Consider the following 24,477-nt stretch of genomic DNA (forward strand, 5'->3'; position numbering starts at 1 on the left):
GTTACATACGTTCAGAGGAGCTGGAAACAGCTTCAGGATTCCAAGAGGAAACCAGAAAAAACAGCCGGGACAGAACAGCCGAATGAGGACTGAGTAAGTAATATAATAGACCTTGTTTTAGCTTGCAAGGTACAACAATCTTGTTTTGCCAGCCACTAACAGCAGATGAAGAAAAGAAGAGTGTTTTGGCTGTCTGTGGCTTTCTAACAACTGTCTGCTTTGGTTCAAAATAAAAAGCTGCTAAACGACTTAGAAACAATGCATTTATTCAAACACAACTTTTGTTAAAAATGTAAAGCAATGTCTGGAGGTTTGTCTGTTAGATTCAGTTGCGCTTCTATCAACGCAGAGACAGAGAGAGGCATCTGGCTCTGCCCGTCTGATGCATCTGGCTCTGCCCACAGCCTTGTAAAACGATAAGAAGGAGTTTGTATACGTGGAGGTTTTTTTTCATGGATGTCCTGTGCTTTGTTCCTTGTGCAGGTTTCACTCTTTGTTTGTGACATTCATGTATACTTTGATTTAGTTTAGTAATTACAGTAATGTGTGTAAAAAGGTGTGTAATTGTGGTTCTCTATGAATAATAATATATCAGATATGGCAAATATGTTGATAGCCAGATGTTATAAACACTATATATTGTGCTTCTGCAATGTTTTTTACTACATCGAGGAGACATGTTTATCATTGATTTTTTATTTTGAAATCGTTTCTACAGAATGTGGCATTCACCACCTCTCCAGCTTTGGAGAAAAGCCGTTCACACGACACTAATGTCTGACTAATAAAGATATTTTAATTGTGATATAGAAATAATTCTTCTAGTTTGATTCAAATTCTGACATCACAGAAACAAGTATTTTAACCACATTAGTCATTGGAGAAACTGATGTCAAAGCCATAATTTATGGATATCTCTGGTTAGCATTGGGGTGGTTAGGTTAATCTACCTCCTGAATTCACGAGTCACCATGGAAATCCGAAGCGACACTATAATGGCAGTGTATTTCAACGGCGGAGTTGGAGGTTTAATGCAGAGAATGAAGAATTTGGGCAAATTATTCATAGAAAAAGCAACACAGCTGCATTGGCGAAGGAAAAAAAAAGATAAATAAACTACATTGAGTTTATTTATAAGTACCGTTATGTTGCCCCTCCTCTTTTATTGTAAAGGGAAATTTAACATAACTTCCACATCGTTTTGTACTTTTAATTCCATGATGATAATAATAATAATAATAATAATAATAATAATAATAATAATAATAATAATAATAATAATAATAATAATAATAATAATAATAATAATAATAATAATAATAATATTCTTGTTTGATAAGGTGTAATCCTTCTGGAGCAAGAGGAACTCTGTCCCAAGTCAAAATGAAACACAAAATCCTACAAAAAGGTAAGATTTGATTACACAATTACAGGATCTATATTTTGCATAGGATTCTACAATGTTGTAGTACTCTGACTTTATTTCACATTGATCTTATGGGTTGCCTTGTCTTGCAGTCACTGATGGACTTATTATTGGACCCTCCAGAAAGCACACAGTCTGGGACATTGTGTGAAGAAATGTAAATAATATTCCATTTTATTTTTTTAGGACATGAAGGAATGATGAGTGCTTTGGTGCAGAAACCTTAATAAAAGTTATTTTGACAAATCATGTGTCTCTTCCATCTCTGTGGTCTACTTGGTTCACTACTGGATCCTCATGGTCATCTTCAGCAGGACAAGGAGGGTGGCTCTCCTCGTATTGTGGCAATGTTGTGAAGGACAACACAAGCCACTATAATGTCACATGCCCTCTCTGGACTGACCCTGAGGCCACGCAGACACTAGAACCTCGCCTTCAGGATGCCTGTGGTCATCTCCACCTTGGCCGTGTTCTGCTGTGGGCCCGGTTGAACCGTATCTGTGGTCCAGGCTCAGGTTCAGGGTAGGGTGTCATCAAACAGGGCACCCTTTGTCCCCCAGCAAGAAGCCATTGTAGCGTCCTGTAATGATTGAAATGTGCAAAACAATGAAACAATACAGTAAAAACATGAACGTGTGTAAATTACAACATACCCTGTTGAAACATGTGACATACTGATGATTCCCTAAAGATTCTGGAATCATGCACTGACCCTGATCATTTGGCTTCAACATTAGTGATGAGATGGGTCATATCAAACATTACCTAGTTAATGGAAACAGTAATGAGTTTAATGGTTTTTAAACCAAAAGATTCTGAACAGGAAATAATTGTTACCTGCACATTGATATTGTGAAATGACTTCCTCTTAACATAGTCTTCCCCATTGGCTGATGGAGCTTTATTAGGAATGTGGGTGCCATCGATGAAACTCTGAAATGGAAAGTAATAAAGTAATACGGAAGGTGTATGTGTGCAGTACGTCCGAGGTGTACGTATTAAAATATGTGCCATAGATTATCATAGAAAGGATAAAACATGCCACTCAAAAATGTCCTGATGCAAAAAACGAAGAGCTACGTACAGAATGCTTTCTGTGTTAAGTGCCGACCCGCGTTTGAGATGCAATGCTTCAAATTGTTCATTAAATACATTAAAGATTCTTTAGAAAAAGGATAACGCTCCCTCCTTCAAATAATTCTCATATGAAAATCATATGAAAAAAACATCGATACCTGGCTTTATGACCTTCTCACGGTGGAAAAACCTATAATAAGCTACGCCTTCACGTCCACGGGCTCGTCATCAAACGGACACGTCCTGCTCAGTAACCTCCGAAACGAACTTACCCCCAAATAATAATAACCCGCTTTCTGGAACACACACCAGGACGAGGACACAGACGAAGGATGGCAGCAAGAAAGAGTAGCAGTGTGTGGCTATGTTTTTAAGCCGAAAATGAAACAATGGCAACCTATACAATCTGCAAAAGGCCGTTAAATACAGTTGGCAACACCACCAATTCATCTTTATTCATTCATTCATATTTATATTTACTGTTGAACGTTGTCTGGGTTTTATTAAATTAATAATACAATTTAGAACAAAACACGAAACACATGAAAGTCATGAAAATGTACTTATATTTGATAATGCATTATTTGTCAAAAAAGTATCAGTATTGGTATCGATATGGGCGATACTGGTCCAGTATTTTCTCAGTATCGTATTGTCACCAAAGTTTGCAGTATCGCCCACCCCTAGTTAGCAACTGTGCTGTGTTAAGTTATCAGCGCTGGTGCGTTTGGTGCCGCCTGTGGTCGACGTGAAGAGAAGCGTTGCTTGTCGCATCTTCGCCATCGCGATATCTGAGCGCGTGCTTTGCCTCGGTAGTACTTAGAGCGGCTAGTCCTGTCTGTCCGCGGTGTGCTAACAGCTAGGCTAGCTTATCAACAACAGTAGAAAGAGCCTTATGGCCGGAAGCGGTGACGCTGCCCGTGGCTGCCGGTGTTATTCTCCTCGTCTCAATCGCATTTCTTGTGCGCCTGTTCATTTGTGGATCAATGAGCTAATTACTGTCCTTAAAGACAAAGCGGCCGTTTACACAGACACTCAAGGTAAGAATCGCTGGACACAGCTCTTCTTGATCGTGCCTTTAGCACATGTAGGAGCCAACAATTCCAGAGGTTCGGAGCAGGTAAGTGGTATGGCAAGTAAGTATGTGAAAATCGTTGTGAATAGTACATGTTTAGCAACACGAAGCCCCTGCAATTCGCATTTACTATAGATGTGTTACGGCTGAGGAACTAAAGCGGACCTCCAGTCAGCCACATCTAATAGAACACCTCTGATACGACGAACAAGGCTCTGATCTCATTGCTCTGATCTGACATCTGATGATGAGATTTTATTAGTCAAACTACTTGCAAATGTTTATGCAGTGTAAACACACTGAAGGCTGACTGGAAGCTGCACCTCACAGCTCAGCTGCAGAAGGTAAATATTAGATCTGGTACTTTCTTTAGCATCACCTCATCATTCAAGTGATCTGTAAGGTGATATTTAAAAGTGATGTGAAGCAGCGAGATTAGAAAATGGCCTCGTGCTCTGAACTACAGAATAATAGAACCCCCTGGAAGAAATAAAATCCCTTGGATAAAACAGCAGAAAAAATAAAAACAACCCACAATGCGGTTAGTTAGGTTTGCAGAGTTTTTTCTATGTGGACAGTTTTTAAAAATGTCATATTTTCTTCAGCTTGTCATAATGGTTTCATGTCACACAATCAAAGAAACAATTTACCAAAAAAGCTTGGTACTAGTAATAAACCCCAAATCTGATTTTGGAAAACAAAAAACGCTTTCCAATAATTTCTCAAATTCTAGTGATTTTTTTAAAATCACTTTTTATATTAAATTTGTTATGTGTTATATTTTGGGGCGGCACGGTGGTGCGGTGGGTAGCACCGTCGCCTCACAGCAAGAAGACCCCGCATATGGGAATAAGCGGCTTGGAAAATGGATGGATGGATGGATGTTACATTATTATATTATATTATATTTTATGTATGTATGTAAGAGATTTTAAATAAGAAAAAAACGGTTTCTGTTTTCAGAGTTTTCAGAGCTTTAGTTCAGGGTAAATCAATATTAGAATTGTATGCAAATTAAACCTTTGAAAAATTGTGTACAATTGCTCCACACAGTCTCCTGTGTTTACTGTTTTATATTTTATTTTCGGAATGATGGCAAGTAGCACACAACAGACTTTAATATGGTTTTGCTTTACAGACCCAAATCTTGCATGCCCCTATCGTTATTAAACTTCCTTTTCTTGTTTTGCGGGAATAATTCCAAGTTGTTAGCTTCAAAGCTAAATTATTTTGTTGCTCGACTATTGTCAATCTATGTGGGGAAAAATAGCTTAATGGCACATCTGAGAATACACATTTGCATAACATACAAGTCAAAAAGTGCTTGTCTGAAATAAATTAATTTAGGTATTGTACATATTTTCTGTTTGCTGAGCAGGCTACTTGCATTCTCTCATCTACAGAGAGCCATCCTAGATGCAGAAGCTTGAACCAATGAAATTAATGAAATACCCCAACCGGTAGAGGCAGTTGGCCGCCCACATTCAACCTGGTTCTGCTGGAGGTTTCTTCCTCGTTAGAGAGGGAGTTTTCCTCTCCACTGATGCTGTTAAATTGTAATTATTACAATTAAAGCCTTGATGTATGTGGGATTTGTTGGGTTTAGTCATTTACCATCTTAAACCTTACCTTGTAAAGTGCCTTGAGATAAAATTTAATTTATTCAAATCAGAATTATAAAAAAGAGGGGAAAAAACAGACAGGCCTTGACAACAATGATAGTTTCCTAGAAAAGATGTTTGACCACAGAGACATGTTAAGTCATCACTGTGCTGTTTGGTGACATGGTGTGGACTAAACTAAACATAGACACAGGAACATTAAAAGAAATAGCTAAAGTGGGTGATAAATAAAACATATAGCTGAATATATTTATCTAAAAACAGAACAAAGGTGAACAGCTTCAAGCAAAAAGCTTAAATGACCAGTATTCCCTCTAATTTTTCATGTGTCTGAGCAAACACACAAACCCCCTGAGCAATCCCATGGACCACAGTGCGACATCAGACATGTACAACACTGGTAATCACTGTACCAACTAAGCTAAAAGGCCTTCTGTGAAACTTCAATCTTTCAAAGCTCAACTTTCTATTTAGGTGAGTGTCCATCATCCTGTCACGTTCGGGTTTTGGTCAAACAATTATCTTACTTGTAACTGCCTGGTCTGGCAGATCCTTAACTCTCTGACTTTCCCTCTGCCTCATATTAAATGAAGGCAATTACGTGCAATTTCATTATTACTGATACTATTTTACTTGCTATATGACACACACGTGGAGGCATACACGTTGAACAATACTTTAAGTAAGCAAGGGAACAAAAGTTGTGTCCACGAACAGTGTCCATGGAAAAGCAAACAGCGGCTTATTTGACCGCGGTTGTCATTTGCATTGATTTGCTCCGTAAATACATCTGTGAATCGCATCATTGGCTGGAGCAGCCAGTCACCGGTCACTCACATTGCAAAATAACACAGAATAAATTGGATGTTTTTTCCAGGGATCTCTTGTAGCCACTCCTCCAGTTTGGGGGTCACTGCCCGAGTGCTCCGATCACCACAGGCACCACTGTGGCCTTCACCTTCCAAGCCTTCTCCAGTTCTTCTCTGAGCCCTTGGTATTTCTCTAGTTTCTCATGTTCCTTTTTCCTGATGTTGCCATCGCTTGGTATTGCCACATCCACCACCACGGCTTTCCTGCTCTTTGTCCACCACCACAATGTCTGGTTGGTTCGCCATTACCATTCTGTCTGTCTGTATCTGGAAGTCCCACAGGATCTTGGCTCGCTCGTTCTCTACCACCTTGGGAGGTGTTTCCCACTTTGACCTTGGGGTCTCCAGTCCATACTCTGCGCAGATGTCCCTGTATACTATGCCAGCTACTTGGTTATGTCGTTCCATGTATGCTTTCCCTGCCAGCATCTTACACCCTGCAGTTGTATGTGCTGGACCGTCTCAGGGGCCTCTTTGCACAGTCTACACCTTGGGTCTTGTCTGGTGTGGTAGATCTGGGCCTCTATGGCTCTGGTGCTCAGGGCCTGCTCCTGTGCACCTGGACAGTTTTTGAAAATGTCATATTTTCTTCAGCTTGTCATAATGGTTTCATGTCACTAAATCAAAGAAATAATTTACCAAAAAAGCTTGGTACTAGTGATAAACCCAAAATCTGATTTTGGAAAACAAAAAGTGCTTTCTAATAATTTCTCAAATTCTAGTGATTTTTTTTTTTTTTAAATTATTAGGAGGTTTATGCATGAACATGACACAGGCAGGAATCAAACCCTGGTTTCCCGCTCGAGAGTGAAAAATTTATGCCATTGAGCCACAGTATATGATGAATTGGATTAATTGGGCAAAAAGCTAAAAGTTCTAACAATTCAAAAGTTGCAGCTATAATGTAAAACTGTTTATGCTAATGCCAAATCACACATTGCAAGGGTCACTTCTTCTCACAACAGTTTCTGTTAGAGTGCATCACCCATAATGCACTGCGCTCTATTTGCATACAATGCAGAATGCTGTAATGATTAATTTATTCATCCAGAAATATTGAAACATGAACTGAAAGTGGTTGATGAATAAAAAGAACAAAGCTGAACAGCTTCAAGCAAAAAGCTTATGTGATCATTCATATTTATTACAAGCAGGACAAAAAAAACATTGAAGATCAGACACCACTATACACTTACATGTTAATGTGAAAACAAAATTATCAGGAGTTCTCACATAGCAGAAGTGGACATTCTAAAGAAAGCTCACTTTGCAAGGGTCATTGCAAGGGTCAGTCCTTCTCACACAAGCTTCTGTTAGGGTGCCAGAATCACTCGTAATTGACCACTACCCATAATGCACTGTGCTCTAAGTTTGCGTATAATGCTGAATGCTGTAATATTGAGTTTAATCCTCAAGAAAAGCTTAAACATTCTAAAGGATAGCTAAAAGTGGTGGATACATTTCAAGTATAGCTGAATAGATTTATTTAAGAAAGGAACAAAGCTTAAAAGTGATTATGCATATTTATTACAGGCAGGAAAAAAATATAAGTACATTCTCACATAACATAGTGTGTGTTTACACTGTCACAAGTTACAAAGGTAGACTTTTGATGACTTCAAAACTGCAGTCTTTCAATCATTGCAATGGGTCACTCATTCTCACACAAGTTTCTGTTAGGGTGCCATAATTAGTCACAATTCAATACCCATGATGCATTGCGGTCTAAATTTACATATAATGCTGAATACTGTAATGTTTAATTTATTCATCAAAAAACACTGAAACATTAAAACAAATAGCTGAAAGTGGTTGATACAAAAGAGAACAGCTGGATATATTTATAAGTAAAAGGGCGAAGCCAAAGAGCATTCTCTGGATCAGAAAATATTTTGTGTAAATGTTTACTGATCTAGAGAAGATAGATACTGGTAATGAAACAAAAAGCTAAATCTTGCAACATTTTGAAAGGTACAGCTGTGATGTGATTGTGAAGATTGTAATGCAAAATCATGTATCAATTATTGCCAGGATAACGCCTTCATACACTGTTAGGGTGCATCCGCACTATTCCTGAATAATATTTGATATGTCAATGGTATCTGTAGCACAAAGCGTGTAGGACTAGTTAGGTGCCAATAAATGTTCTGAAGAAGCTATAATGAACTAGATAAAGCATTTACAGAGAAAATGCACAGTGAATGCTTCTATGCTAAATGTATTGATGAAGAATTGCTGAAAGTAGCTGAAGCATTTAAAGCATAGATGAATTTATCTGAAGAGAATTATGAGTTGTTTAAAGTTGATTATTTGGAGAAAAAGCTAAACCAGTTGAATTTCAAATTGAGTAAACTTGAAAAAGATTTGATGAAATTTAAGAACTGTTTTAAATGAAGGGTGTAAATGTTTGCTTAATTTTATTACAAATTTACATTAGCTTATAGTATTAAGCAGCTAAATATTATAATTAAAGTTTAGGTTCAAGAGCTGTAAGAATAGGTGTTGAAATATTTAATACATCTGAAAGTAGCTGCAAAGGAAGTAGGTAAATTTTAAATTGAGAAATGTTGGAGCTTTGAAGGAAGCATCTGCAGAAAATTGCTAAAGAGTAAAATAGTTTTATTAATTAATCATAATTAACCAGTAAACCAATTTCAGTTTGGCTGCCAACAGTTACTCACGATAGACTACCCAAAAAGCATTGCGCTGATAATCAGTATATATTGCTGAATGCTGTAATTTTGAAGTTAGTCCTCAAGGCTGAAACATTAAAACAAATAGCTGAAAGTGGTTGAGACAAGTATAGAAGTATAGTATATAGAGTATATAGAATATATCTATATATGAAAAACAAGGTGTTCAGAGGCTTTTTGCAGAGGAAGAAATGATAATTTCTCTGCATAGATAATATAGAGGAATCTCAGTGTCCCTTCATTCTTAAATACTACTTTATATTGTTTTGGTCAAGACTGAAAATCGGTGACGTTTTCCTTTTTAAGCAGTTTACAAATATATTTGGTTCTCATGAGTCAGGTGAGGTTATCTGAAAGTTAAGTCATATCAGCTGCTTCTTTTTAGAGCAGAAACGTTTCTCCAGCAGCAAAAAAATGTGTGTCATTTTAAACAAAGTGTCAGCATTTCAGGTAACAGCACTGTAGGGCTCTGATGCTTTGGTGAGAAGGGGGTTATGTAAAACCAGACTAAGTCTGGGTTGGTTGTTCTGTCAGAAAGGGTGCTTCTATTGTTATGCTTATCTAAGCTTGCTTAGAAGAGTCAAATGTTTTTGTTTTTTTTTTTGTTCATATTGAAAACAGCTCCGGGCGGCACGGTGGTGCGGTGGGTAGCACTGTCGCCTCACAGCAAGAAGGTTCTGGGTTCGATTCCCTGAGGCGGCCCTGGTCCCTTTCTGTGTGGAGTTTGCACGTTCTCCCCGTGTTTGCGTGGGTTCTCTCTGGGTTCTCCGGCTTCCTCCCACAGTCCAAAGACGTGCATTAGGTTGATTGGCTTCTCTCCATTGCCCGTAGGTGTGAGTGTGTGAGTGAATGGTTGTCTGTCTATGTGTTGCCCTGCGATGGACTGGCGACCTGTCCAGGGTGTACCCTGCCTCTCGCCCGTAGCCAGCTGGGATAGGCTCCAGCACCCCAGTGACCCCGCACTAGGGAGTAAGCGGTTAAGAAAATGGATGGATGGAAAACAGCTCCTGAAGTAGGCAGGTTGACAATCACTACACCCAAGTGGATAGGGTAATTTTCATTAGGTACATTTGTGTCCTATTCAGCCTATTACACCCAGCAACTGCTAAACCTCCAGAAGGTAGTTATGCTTATCAATGATAAAGTTCATATAATACTCAACTCTGACATGAATTCAACTTGTACAAAGTTTACTCAGTGTTTGATAATGAAATGATCAGCGCCCGTTTAAAGAAGAGTTCTCAGAGTCAGTTACTATGGCAACTTACTCTGTGAACCTAACCTGATTGGGAGCAGGTTTTGTTCGGGAAACCCAGAGTTTCCTTCGGTCCCCGCCCCATTTTAAAGTGAACTGTGTTTAAATAGGCTGACCTTGTTTAATCTTTCAGTACATTCATAGTTTGCGCCTGTTTCCATTGCGCAAAGACCAATATGGCATGTATGTTTCTAGAGGATCCTGTAGATGAGGCGGTTGTATTCATTCACACGGCATTAAATTTGGATTTTGACGCCCCAAGTGAATTTTCTGTCATATCATTTATTTGAGCGGTACTGTTTTTCTCAAGACTCCATAACATATGTCAATAATCTTATCCACCCATACATCAGACACATCACCCATAGTGGCTGTGCTCTTAAATCCGAGCAGATTCTTTGTGTTGCGTTACCTTATTTTTGAAAACAGTAGTTTTCTTCATAACATTGGAGATGCTGAGCACATTAGTAAAGTCAGTTTGCTTGCTACAAACTCATCAATTCAATTCAATTCAATTTTATTTATATAGCGCCAAATCACAACAAAGTTATTTCAAGGCACTTTACAAAGTAAGGTTTAAAACCTCACACAGCTAAACCCAACAAATCCCACATACAGCAAGCATTTAATTTGACAGCAACAGTGGAGAGGAAAAACTCCCTCTCTAACGAGGAAGAAACCTCCAGCAGAACCAGGCTGGATGTGGGCGGCCATCTGCCTCGGCCGGTTGGGGTGAGAGGATAGAGAGATAGAAAAGCACAGCAACAGCAACAAGCAACAACAAGCAACAACAGAGCACAGGCAGGAGGGTAGGACCAGGGACTGGATGCAGGCAGGATGGTTGGATCCGCAGCTGCCCATCACAGACACCAAACTTTGAGTCCAATGATACCTGTAGGTGAGGACAGAGAGGGAGAAAGAGTGGGGGTGGGGGGGGGGGGGGAGAGAAGCACAAATACTGGACAGAAAGAGACAAGGTTAGTTAAACATGGGACAATGATGGGAGGTTATGGGACAGAGGAGGTAGAAGGAAACAGTGTATAAATTAAGTCCCCCAGCAGTCTATGTCTATTGCAGCTTAACTAAGAGATGGTTCCTGTGACTAACAATAATTGCCAGTGACCTGAACCATCTCTAACTATAAGCTTTATCAAAAAGGAAGGTTTTAAGCCTAATCTTAAAGGTGGAGAGTGTGTCAGCTTCTCAAACCTGAAGAGGGAGCTGGTTCCAGAGGAGAGGAGCTTGGTAACTAAAAGCTCTGCCCCCTGTTCTACATTTAAACACTCTAGGAACCACAAGTAGCCCAGCGCTCTGAGAACGAAGTGTTCTGCTGGGAGCATAAGGAACTATAAGGTCTTTAAGATAGGAAGGAGCTTTATCATTGAGTACTTTGTATGTGAGTAGGAGAATTTTAAATTCTATCCTACATTTTACAGGCAGCCAGTGCAGAGAAGCTAATGTAGGAGAAATGTGATCTTTCTTTCTAAGTCCTGTCAGAACTCTGGCTGCAGCATTTTGAATGAGCTGTAGGCTTTTTAAGGAGCTGTTAGGACATCCTATGAGTAAGGAGTTACAGTAGTCCAGCCTAGAGGTAACAAATGCATGGATCAGTTTCTCTGCATCGCTCTGAGAGAGTATGCTTCTGATTTTAACTATATTTCTAAGGTGGAAGTAGGCGGTTCTGGAGATTTGTTTAATGTATGATGTAAAAGAGAGATCCTGGTCAAACATGACACCAAGGTTCCTCACAGTAGAATCTGAAGCTAATGTTATGCCATCCAGGGTGGCTATCTGACTCAATAGTGTCTCTCTCAGATTTTTAGGCCCAACCATAAGAATCTCGGTTTTATCTGAGTTTAGTTGAAGGAAGTTTTGGGACATCCAGGATTTGATGTCTTTTAAACAACCCTGAATTTCGACTAGTTGATCTGTTTCATTTGGTTCCAAGGACATATATAGCTGAGTATCATCTGCGTAAAAATGAAAATTAATAGAATGCTTTCTAATAATCTCACCTAGAGGAGACATGTATAGGCTAAACAGAATTGGACCCAGCACAGAACCCTGTGGAACTCCATAGCTAATCCTTGTGCGTGTGGAGAATATATCATTAACATGAACAAACTGGAATCTGTTCAACAAATAGGATTTAAACCATCCCAATGCTGTTCCATTAATCCCGATTCTATGTTCTAGTGTCTGTAATAGAATGTTATGATCAATTGTATCAAATGCAGCACTAAGATCTAACAGGACAAGGACAGAAACTAGACCATTGTCCGAAGCTAATAGAAGATCATTAGTGACTCTAACCAGAGCTGTTTCTGTGCTATGATGTTTTCTAAATCCTGACTGAAAATCTTCATACAGGTTATTCCCACTAAGGTGGTCAGATAATTGTTTAGCCACGATTTTTTCCAGAATCTTGGAAATAAAGGGTAAATTTGAAATGGGCCTATAGTTGGCTAGTTGTCCAGGGTCAAGGGTTGTTTTTTTCAATAGAGGTTTGACCACAGCCACCTTAAAAGCCTGTGGTACATAGCCTAGTTGTAAAGATTGGTTGATTTGATTTAATATGGATGAGCTGATTAAAGGTAGAACTTCTTTGAGTAATCTGGTTGGGATTGGATCTAAAAGACAAGTGGACGACTTGGAAGAGTTAATTATTGAGGTTAACTCCATATGAGTTATGGGGGAGAAGCTGTCTAGGTAAGACAGAGGATTTAATAAATTTAAAGTTGATGGATCTAGACAGTGCTTTCTGTCATTTGGAAGAAGTCGCTGCTGAATGTTTTTTCTAATGATGATAATTTTATTAGTCAAGTAGTTCATAAAGTCATTGCTGCTGAGATTTAAGGGGATAGTAGACTCAATACAGCTATGACTCTTTGTCAGCCTGGCTACAGTGCTGAAAAGAAACCTGGGGTTGTTTTTGTTTTCCTCAATTAGGGAGGAATAATATGTTTTTCTAGCAGCACAAAGTGCTTTTTTATATTTCATTAGACTGTCCTTCCATGCAATGCAGTTTACATTTATTTTGTTGGAACGCCACTGTCTTTCTAGTTGTCTAGTCCTTTGCTTTAGGCTGCGGATGTCTGAGTTATACCACGGAGCTAACCTCCTCTGATTTACTGTCTTCTTCTTCAGAGGAGCCACTGTGTCTAACATTGTACGTAGAGAAGCTGCAGCATCATCTACAAGACAGTCAACCTGTTCATAAGGATTAAGGTGACTGTTCTCTGTGTATCTACAAGACATTGAGGCAAAAGATGATGGAATCATCTGCTTGAATCTGGCAACAGCGTTGTCAGATAAACATCTGCTATAGTAACATTTCTTTCCAGCTGTTTCCAGGGTCAGTTGTGCTAAATTCAAAAGTTAATAAGAAATGGTCAGATCTAGGGTGTGGTTAAAACGATGAGTGGGTTCATTTACCTGCTGTGTAAAACCAATAGTGTCTATTAAGGAGTTAAAAGCAGTGCTGAGACAGTTGCTGTCAACATCTACATGAATGTTAAAGTCTCCCACTACAATGACTTTATCTGTGCTAAGAACTAAGTCAGATAAGAATTCAGAGAATTCAGTTAAGAACTCTGAATATGGAGCAGGAGGACGGTAAACAATACAAAACACAACTGGTTTCTGAGTTTTAGAGTCTGGGTGAGAAAGGCTCAGAGTGAGGCTCTCAAATGAGTTATAACTATGTTTAGGTTTAGGAGTAATTAATAAATCTGATTCATAAACTGCTGCTACTCCTCCACCTCTACCTGTACTTCTAGGAACATGATAGTTGATGTGACTCATTGGAGTCGACTCATTTAAAGTAACATATTCATCCTGCTGCAGCCAGGTTTCAGTGAGACAGAACAGATCTATGTGATGGTCACTTATCAAGTCATTTATTAAAAAGGATTTAGATGAGAGAGATCTGATATTTAATAAACCACACTTTATTAGCTTACTGTTACTATGCTCTGTTAGAGGAACTGTTTTGATGTTTATTAAATTCTGGTAAGTCATCAGAGCCATTAAAGAGGAGTTTCACATGATTGCAGGTATTTAATTCGTTTTTTTCAGTAAGGCTAATCTGAAAAATGATGATCAGTTAATAACATCTTGCAGTGACCTCTGGAAATAAACTAATAAATGTGCAGGTACACTGACTACTCTTCTAATGGTCACTGTAACTGACGTGTATCTTTTTTTTACACCACCAAGATCATATGTGATGCTGCACATATTATCACAAACGTGGAGGCCAAGTGGCTCAGCTTTGGTCATGACACATGAATATATCGTGAGTCAACCCTAAGTAACAGGCTGCACTATGGTAAGTACTTATTGCAATGCATGCACTACAACACTCAGGAGCACTTCTATGCAGCACTAAAGTAATGTGAACGTTCTTATAGGAGAGATTGACGGCTTTCTGCTGGAGATAGTGGTTACCCATGCCAGCCCACACTACTGACCACTTACCCAGAACCTGAAGCAGGCCCCCAGCAGCGCTTTAATGTGGCACACTGCAGGACAAGAGTCCGGGTGGAAATGAACAGAGGCCTGTTGAAAGCACATCTTCAGTGCCTACGTCACCTGAGAAGGCCTGTGACATTATTGTGACATGTGTTGTTCTCCACAATAGTGCAATTATTAGAGGGGAGCAACACCCTGCCCTACAAATACAAGACTTTGAGGAATACTCCATCCACCCTGCAGATTACCCAGATGGAAGGACAGTCAGGGATGTGATTTGCTTTAATGTCTTAATCAACCATCACCTCCACCACCACCAATAAAATAAATTGAATAAATGCAAATCATAACTTATTTGGTTTTCTTCATTTCCTACAAATAAAAGGCAATTCTTAGATTTTATGATTCTTCCAATAATTCAGACAATTCACCTTTTAACTATACACTCACCTCCAGCTTTTGTTTGAGAATTTCAATTCCTACATCTGTCTTTTCAATCTGGCGGTCCAAGTATAAGATTTCCTTGAGATTTAGTTTATACAACTCCTTAACCGGTAACTGAAAATACAGAAGATTTAGAGTTACAAGACATAATTCCTCATTACTCTTACAGAATTGAACTCTGGTGTTTACTGAACATCACTGACTCTGTGCATCTGTGCAGCAGAATGTGACTGACCTCCTCCTGCTGTTCTTCCACACTCTGGGACAGAGGGGAGATAATAATGTCAGTATACTTGGAGATCAAGTTGCATCATTTTGGCTATGCAACACAAACTATAGAAGTCATGTGATGTGTATAAACTTTATTAATATTGCACTTCATACTACTTATAATTTAAGCTTTATTTAGTAGTATATTTACAACAGCCTGGGCTTCTGTTGTGACAGGAGGATCCAAGAGGCTGATATTACCATCAGAATCTGTTAAGACCAACAAAGAACACTGATTAAAATGTAAACTTACAAATTGACTCGAGCAGCTATTTTTTTCCAAGCTAATTCTCTCTCTTTCGCCGCTGCATCCGTATTGCTTTTTCTACTGAATATAGGCTCATAGTCGCTATATGCTTGAGATATCATATCAATTTCCGAACCTCTTTTGTTGTCCCGTTGCCATGGTGACTCATAAAGAGAATCACTGATTGTTGACTGAAATCAGAAAATGAGACGCTCCATCTGTATCTGCCTCAAAGCACAGAGTTCTAGAATTCCTCCCATAGACTCGAATGCATTTGTCTGAGACTTTTGAGGAGAAGTGCAGAAGGTCTGAAATTTTTAAATCAAGACTGTGTTGGGGCAATGCCAGGGTGGTGGTAGTGCCAAATGAATTAGCAACATCACCTAGTCTCAGAAAGGGCTGAGTTTGATTAACCTCACAGGTTTGCACCAATTATGTTGGGGATATGCGAGGAGCACAAATTATAATAATTGGATTTATAGCTCTTGAGTGGAGATACCAATTATGTTTATAATTTAGATTCACAAATTTTGGTTATTGGCTTAAATATATATAACTAACTATATGACACAGTCTATAGTTTGGTAAGTGAAAAACTTAATTATTGATTATTAATTGAATTAATAATTACTTAATTTACGGGGCACCACCCTGTTTCCAGGGACCAATAACCAATTTGGAATAGCCAATACAGTCTCAATTGTATTTAAGTTAGTTGAAGGGTGAACTCCGTACCATAGCCGACTCAATTCACCAGTGCTGCAAAACCATACAAATAATCACAGACGACCAATTAAATTATGAACGCTTTATTAAACAATTAATATTAACTCTAGTGTCAACACTATCTTGAATAACTCAGCAAATCACAACTTAATCTTATGGTGTGTTCGTCTGGACGTACTATATGTGTATGCGCGTTACCTGAGATAAGAGGGGTGTGTGTGTGTGTGAGAGAGAGAGAGAAAAAGGAGGAGGGGGAGCGCGCCCCCCTTTAGGGGCGTGGTGAGGTGGCACAGCTGCGCGTGTGCCGGTGAGCCCTTTGAATGGAGCGCGCGTGTCTGGCGCTCACAGGGAAAGAAGCGTGTAAAGGAGTGTGAAGGGGGACTAGCGTGGATAAGGCTTGTGGTCACACAAACACGTGGGGCTATCCTGGTGAGAAGATCCGGCGTTGCGTGCGTGCGTGTTTGCGCTGTTGCGGTCTGATCCAGGTGTGCGTCGCGGTGATCGCGTTGTGATCAGCTGATGCAGCGGCGAGGGAGGCGGTTACGCTGGCGGTTTCCTGCCGGGTGGCTGGAAGTAGATGGGTGATCAGGCCCGTTCTCTGTGACGACGTCCACGGTAGTTCAGCTGTTGGCTGTAGTGGAGGCTCCAGGCGTGCAGAGGGAAGCTCCAGGTGGGGAAGGGAGGGGGTCGAAGAGAACAAGGGACGAGTCTTCGGTCACGGCGGCTTTTATAACCGTGTTTTTGGTCACGCCCCTCCTATTGTGTGATCCAATCAGGATGGCTGACATCCAAGTTTTTCCTCCGTTTGTTGCTTATGTCAGCGAGGTAGCCAGGTATGGGTCCCCAGCCTGGCGCCTGGTTTTGGTGCTGAGATTTGAAATCTCTTTGTTCTCACTCACTACTATCAGGATGAAGACATTACATGCAGACCTCCTTTCTGAGCATGTGGGACCTTAATAATAATTCTGTTAATAACAGATTATACAGATGAGGTCCCCCAACAACTGTGGCCTCCAATTTTATGACCACGACGTAGCTGCAGTAGTATCAGTGATTGAGCTCAGCAACAGTTTGACTTAGAAGTCAAACTTCTAATACTCAGTGTCCACAGCAGCTCTATGCATATTACTCATGAGTTCATTACATGGTTCACTTAATTAATATTTAAGCACACACCACCTCTATTTTTTTTTCAAAATAAAAGCACCCATTCAAATCCTAGTATTAAGTATTAGTATTAAATATTTTTTATTTTTATGACTAGTTAATGAGACTATTTTACAATTCAACAATTACCCAGACACACTTCCTCCAAATCCATTCAAAATAAAAACATTAATTCAACTCAGTTGCTTTAATAGCAAGATTTCTGATTCTGACTGGTTCCTTATAACTAGTTAATAGTTAGAGACTAAGTTTAAAACTTTCAGCTTAGCTTTTATTTTAATTACTAATGCTATAATGTGGCTGTTAGACATTTACAGCAATATTTATCAATCCAGAGAAAGATTTTCAGGAATTTTTAGCATTTCTTAAATTCAGTGTATTCAGTAAAGTATTTAAACACCCTGCTATTTTGCACGGTTGCCCACTTAGAAACCATTGAGCGGTCTGAAATCTTCACTTAGGTGCAAGTCCACTGTGAGAGACATAATCTAAAAAAAATAATTACTGTGATTTCTGGATTTTTCTATTTATTTGGATGATTCAGCTGCAAATAAGTATTTGAACACCTGAGAAAATGTGTTAATACTTCGTACATACTAATCAAGATCTTTAGTTTTTATAGTATTTTTGTCTGCTTTTTACTAGTCATGATTAGTTAAGACTGTATTACACTTTAGCAATTACCTACACACATTTCCTTTTAAAATAAAGGTACCAATTCAGATCTTCAGCTTTAAATAGCAATATTTCTGCTTTCAACTGGTTTATTATGACTAGATTATTAGTTTTACAGTTTTAGAAATTAGACACACACACTTCCTGCATGTTCTTTGAAAGTAAAAGCACCAATTATAATATTTAGCTTTTAATACTCCTTGCAAGTAAAATCCTGAAGAAGGTCTCAACTGATTGTGTCTGCTTTATTTAAGATTTAAAAAGGGAACTAACAATTTCCCTAACAAGTACGTGGGGGGTAATTGCTAAACAGTAAAATAGAAAAGGCAACTTCCTCTCACTAAAGAGAAGACAAGGATTCAGCTCATAATATGTATTCCATTCTGGGAGGTGCATAGTCAACCAGCACGTTGGAAATATTTGTGGTGGAAATTTCCCATAAAGAGGCAGATGAGAGAGTAGTCTTTTGTGAGATTTATTATAAAAATAAAGGGAAACAAAATAATGGGGAAAGCAAATCAAAAGCATGGATGTTGATCGTGCACATCAACAAACCAAAAACCAGCTGGGGAGATCAGTGCACACACCACGAAGGTGTGATGCAAAGAGCCCACAATCCTCAAGTTGCTTCTGCCTTTTAACCTCTCTGACCGACTACGGTGGAACGTCTGTGTAGCCCAATCAGACTACTACTACGACTTCTGAACATAGTGCATTGTGTCATTTGATACAAATGTGTTGTTGTTGAGGTCGCACGCATGATGAGTACTCTAACTAGTGGGATAACGCAACAACCAAACAAGAGAGTCACAGCCATCAAAATGATAAAGTAAACAGCTGTGGACGCGAAAACAGATTTCCATTTTCCAGACATCTCGTCCTAGCCAATTCCAAGCGGTAGAATCTATACCACAGTTAGCTGAGACTCTGAAGGCCGTGGAGCGTCTTCACCACAATACCATTAGAATCAGTGTTATTCAGGATGTAAATACAACATGCCTCTCCAAACATAACACAAACGCCTCTTTTCTCTGCTAACAACATGTCTACGGCCATTCGACTGTAATGTAATAAAGACAATTAATGTATGATAGCCATAAGTTTCCGGTGGGGTTCTCTTTCATATAATCTTAAAATAGTTTTCATGCTTTCGGATCTTTAATTGTACATTTGGGTCTAGAGTGAATAGGAGAATCACTAAACTCAGTGTTGTTGTGAAATTTTCTCATTCAGAAATAGTGTGTAAAGTTACATGGACACATCATATGATTAAGGCAATAATCAAAGTAACATAAAATGAAGTCTAACACAACAGGGTTACAATTGATATCTCAAAAGGATCAGCTTTGTCCTGTTGAACCGTAGTGTTAGATTGTTTCCAACCTGTGTGTTGACGCATTGACCGTTCGTTGGGGTCCTTCAGGTTGTGATCAGCTGATCAGAGACACATCAGAGAGACATTTTTTATTACCGCCAGGTTTCCTCCAAATGTCGTCTGAGTCTTTGTCACTTCCATGATGTGAAGAGTCTACACGTCTAGCGTCGGCAACTCAAGGCTGCTTGTGTGTCTGTTTTCTCAGGAGCGTGTGTGTTTTCACCTGTTGGGAAATCTGAATTGTGGGGAAAAAGTGTTTGGGCAGCACGGCTGCCCTCAGGCCCAAACCAGACTCCATGGCTACAGGTGGAACCATTCGTCTGCCAGAGTCTGCGTTCCTGTGAGGTAGAAAATGTTTAAAGCACAGGGAGAGAAGAGGAAAGAGAGGGTAGGAAGAGTTGGAGAGATGATCAGGGAGGAAACGAGGATCAGAAGAGGGTTGCCAGGCAGCGACCTTTGCAGCAGCGTCTGCAGCTGCATGTCAGCAGAAACAAAGTCATCACTGATGGTGTGAGCCGGTCAGTTACAAACAGCATTAGCTGTAGGTAGCAGAGCAGCGTCCAACAAAGCAGCAAACTTATCATGATGTAAGATAGGTTTGCAATTAGACTTCAAAAGTTTCCTATGCTTCCACAGAGCACCATGTGACAAACATGTGTGGAGTCTGTGTAGATGGTAACAGACTCTCCTTCTGCTAGTTTACTAGCTTCAGTCAACGCGATCAACTCTGCAGCCTGAGCAGAGTAGTGTCTTAGCAAAGCGCCAGACTTCAAGATGGCATCTTATAGTAGTAATAATAATGGTAATGTTCAGCATGTTGAGCAAGGTGGTGTTGTATCTAAGCCATCGGGCTGTAGAAAGATGGGATTTCAAAAGAATCAAAGACAGTATGAGGAACCAACAAAGTGACGTCAGAGTAGCCAACAATGTCACGTGATGCCAGCACGACTTTCTCTGCCGCAGCTACTGCTCATAGACACCGTGGACGTTCAGCAGCAGCTGGATGAAGCAGGAAAATAGGCTACAGGACAAAAGAACAGAAGTCGTACAACCTGATTTTTCATCCACTTGTTGAGTGAAAGGTTGCGTAGGGTCAGATCAGGAAGACTCAAAGTAGGAGCAGACTGAAGTTAGCTTGAGGTCGGTGAATGTTGTTCAGTCTCAGACGTCCATATGAGACAAGAAGTGGACGATGAAGATGTCTGCATCAGAACCCCGAGTGGGGCCTCAAAGACAGTAAAGTTACGAACGAAAGTCCTACAAGCTCCTAGAAAGTCCTAGAAAATATATCAGCTGTTTATATGTGCACGGTTTAGGCAGGTTTCAAATTACTTCAACTGTGTTGGGTGAGATGGATTTGCCATCAGCTGTAATTACAATGACCCGGAAAAATTACCTTTGTCTGAACAAACTGTAATTTAGACAGGCTCTCTTTGTGGCCTGTAGCATCAACTGTTTCGGTAGCTTAGTGGTGTCTGCAGTAACGCCATCTATGGCTTCCTTTAAGAGGGTGTTGTTGTTTACATGGTCTGTGGTCAGATTTAGGTGTGATGACCACTGGTTCACATCCTCTGATCATCACATCTGATTCTACATCATATCTGTCATATCATGTCATGTCATCTGTCTCCATCATGGTTTCACAGAGGGATGTGTGGAACTGTAGAATAAACATCAAAAATCTTTTTTTTTGTTAGTAAAAGAAATTGCAAGCGCAGACCTGTGTTCATCCCAAAAGAGAGAAGTTGAGATCAGTTTGTCAGTTCGTGTGTGTGTGAAATCATAACTCTTCAAACTTATCATCAGGACCAGAAGACACATGTGCTGTACAGGACAGGTAATATGCATCTCTGGAGGCCGTATCACATGGGGAAAGAAGCTGTCATGCAGCATGAGGGTCTCCATTACAGCCCCCCCCCCCCTAAACAGCCAATGATAAGAGCACAGCTGAGCTGAAGTTAACACCAACAAAAGAGGGAATATTTAGAATGTCTGTAGATGTGACCTGCACTCCGTCTGGAGTGGAAATCAATCAAATACCTAAACTACACGAGATCTCTTCCTAAGAATTTAACTGGGAAAGCAAAAAATTGAAAGCAAAAATGAATGTTACGGTCTCTTGCTGTCAGATGTTGCAAGTTTTTCTTTAATAGTCTGGTACGTACAGTAATTATTACTTCTCTCTAATAGTCGTCTTCCCTTTAATAGTCTAGTTCTATAGTCTGTTTTATTCTTTTCTTCTGCAGTCTGTTTTGTTTTCCTACAGTCTGGCCAGACAAACCTATAGTGTGCACAAATCTTTTTAGAGATATGAAGGATTTTATTACTGAATTTGTTGCAAATTGAAAAAGTTTAAACCCATCAGACTGTAAAGCCATGCAGCAGTTGTCATTTAGCTGTTTGTCATCTTTTAAATCACTCTGTTGGATGTTCTGAGCAAAAAGCGATTATTCATTGCAAGCAGATAAGCATGAACATGAATTTGAGCGTGTATCAGCTGTAAGCGTGTTGCTTCGTTGCGTGTATGAATGTGTATGTGTGTTTGCGGTACAGTCGTCTACGTCACATGAAAAGGAACTGTCACCTTCCTCCTTCCCCAACCATCAGTCTGATGTGAGCGCCAGTCTGGGTTAAGCCTGACGTAGCAGGGACAGTCTGTCCCAATGACAGACGTTTCCTGGATCCTCAGATGCAGCTCTATTGGGTCAATCACGTCTGAAGCCTTTCCTGTTGTTTCAACCAGTGTCTGTGACAGAGCACTTCTTCTCAGATGGAGCTCACTCTGCTGTTTCTCTTTCCTTGTTTTTCCTTTGCTGATTGTCATAAACAGGTGTCTGTGTCAGACATACATGCTTGTATGACAGTTTAACGGCCTCTGAAGCTTCAGACAATCAGTGGACTGGCAGTCTGACCAATGTTCCTCTTTACCACACTTAAAGCACACTGTTGCTAATTGTTAATTTCCTCTATGGTGGACAGTGGGCACAGTCTAGTTGTCCAGTTCAGAGCTACTCTCTTCCAGCCCGTCATTGAGCTGTATTCACACGTTTGTTGTGATAGCCAATCAAACTCTGTTAACAACCTCATCTGCAAGTTTTCCTTTCTGACAAAAATGGTTAGGCTAATTTGTGGGTAATCATGCATGTGCAGCAGCCTTTCACACAAGTACAGTTTTACTTGCGTAAACCGATCTGTGCATGTGTAACCAGATGCGTGTTTGTGTAGCCAGATCTGTGCGTGCATAAACCAATCTGTGCATGCGTAACTAGATGCGTGTTTGTGTAGCCAGATCTGTGCGTGCATAAACCAATCTGTGCGTGCGTAACCAGATTTGTACTTGTAGACTTAGTGGGGCTATACCATGCTTACACTTATAATTTGGGGCGTTAAAATTACGCACAAATTGTGGCTAAATTTACAAGTAACATAACGTGACCTTAATTTGCCTCCATGCTCTGATTGGCTAATGAACAAGGAAGTTGTCGCAGTCCTTTGATGTGGCACAGCAAATCCTGAAAGCTCCATACGCAGCAACAAGCTAGTCCACTGACTGATGATTTTAATTATATTTATATAATTATATATTATATTTATTTTATGATCTGACAGACATGATGGCTCATATTCATGTGTATGAAGTGTGACGTTACTCTTGTGATTTGTGGAAGTGATGCAGTTGTGCGAACGTTAAACTGGTGTTTCTATTATACGTGATGCAGCTGGAGTTAAGGTGGTTCCAGTAACGCTACCGTTGTGATTTTGTGTGATCGTTTATCAGACCACAATAAAAAACGTTTACTTTAACAATGCTTTTAAACAGCATGATATGCAATGTGGTTAGGCAGGCTAGGATTTCAGTGCAGGATCTTGGTGCTTCCCGCCCGACAACGTCCACATGGTCTGCGGCATGAGAGACAACCTGGTGTTCTCAGGATTCTAGAATAGCAGAGGAAAGCGCGGAAACCACAATTAAAAACTTTTTGCCGCAACAGATGAAGCTTCCAGCTGATGTTGTGGTTAACACCACGTTTCACCTCGCCCACCAACTGGGAGGAAGGCAACCAGTTGGTCAGCGCCCACGACCCGTTGTTGCCAAGTTTCATGACTTTAAGCAGAAGGAACTGGTTAAGAGCTGGGGCAGACAGCTGAAGGGAACCGATTATAGCGTCGACGATCAGTTCCCCAAGGAGATCCTCGACCACCGCCGATGACTGTTACCCATCTGTAAGAAGTTCATGGCGGATAGCTGCAGGGCTGTCATCAGCGTCTACAAACTGTACGTCAACGAAGAGCTCTACCAGGACCGGGGGAAGCATCTTTTCCTTCCACTTTAATTTAAGTAACTTTTATTATTTAAATTTAACACAGCAGTCAGGTAAGTTATGACACCAATGAAGATTGTCACTTGGAATGTACGTGGAATCCATAAGAAGGAGAAATGATTAAAAATATTTACCCATTTGAAAACCCTGCAAGCAGACATTGCCTTACTACAGGAAACTCATATTCCCAAAACTATAGATTACACTGTGGCACCACCAAAGTTCCTAGATGCTTACCTAGTCGGCTACAATTGTAAACAAAGAGGGGTCACCATCCTGATAAATAGAACGAATAACTTTATTCATAATGATACTATTATAGGTCCAGACGGAGGATATATAATCATTAATTTTGATACAAAACATTGAATATTGCATAGCTAATGAGTATGTTTCTAATGTTGACGACCCTTCTTTCTTTCACAGCTTCTTCAGATCACTGTCTGCTCACTCTGGTTCCAAACTTATAGAAGGAGGGGGCTTTAATTGAGTATTTAACCCAGAGTTGGACAGGCTCAGCAGAGCTGTGAGCAACAGAAATTGGCAATCAGTACCTTAAAACAGTACATGTTTTATTTTGGTCTCTGTGACACATTCTTTTCACCCCAACTCATTACTCAATGATCAAGACTTTATCATGACATTATGTAAGAAGAGAGTGGGCAACCTTTATGGAGAACAACAATACACCAGGAACCTCACCTTGTGTTCTCTGGGAGACTGGAAAGGCAGTTATGTGTGGTAGAATTATTTTATATTGA

The 24,477-nt window shown here is 39.9% G+C and overlaps 1 protein-coding gene and 1 long non-coding RNA gene across 2 annotated transcripts in view; one reads left to right on the plus strand and one right to left on the minus strand.

Moving 5' to 3' along the window:
* Positions 1-1,879: 1,879 nt before the first annotated feature.
* On the minus strand, positions 1,880-3,153 carry LOC129603224 (uncharacterized). Its single transcript, XR_008692944.1, has 3 exons — positions 2,776-3,153; positions 2,264-2,359; positions 1,880-2,006 (listed from the first exon to the last, which is right to left on the minus strand). It is a non-coding gene; the product is annotated as an uncharacterized LOC129603224 (long non-coding RNA).
* A 188-nt stretch (positions 3,154-3,341) lies between these two features.
* Positions 3,342-24,477, plus strand: part of pomgnt2 (protein O-linked mannose N-acetylglucosaminyltransferase 2 (beta 1,4-)) — a 28,559-nt gene continuing 7,423 nt past the window's right edge. Inside the window, exon 1 of the mRNA XM_029128662.3 lies at positions 3,342-3,543. The gene's annotated coding sequence lies outside the window, so the exon portion shown is untranslated. The remainder of the gene's footprint in view (positions 3,544-24,477) is intronic.

Source organism: Betta splendens, chromosome 16 (genome assembly GCF_900634795.4).
Source record: "Betta splendens chromosome 16, fBetSpl5.4, whole genome shotgun sequence".
NCBI classification, from domain to species: domain Eukaryota; kingdom Metazoa; phylum Chordata; class Actinopteri; order Anabantiformes; family Osphronemidae; genus Betta; species Betta splendens.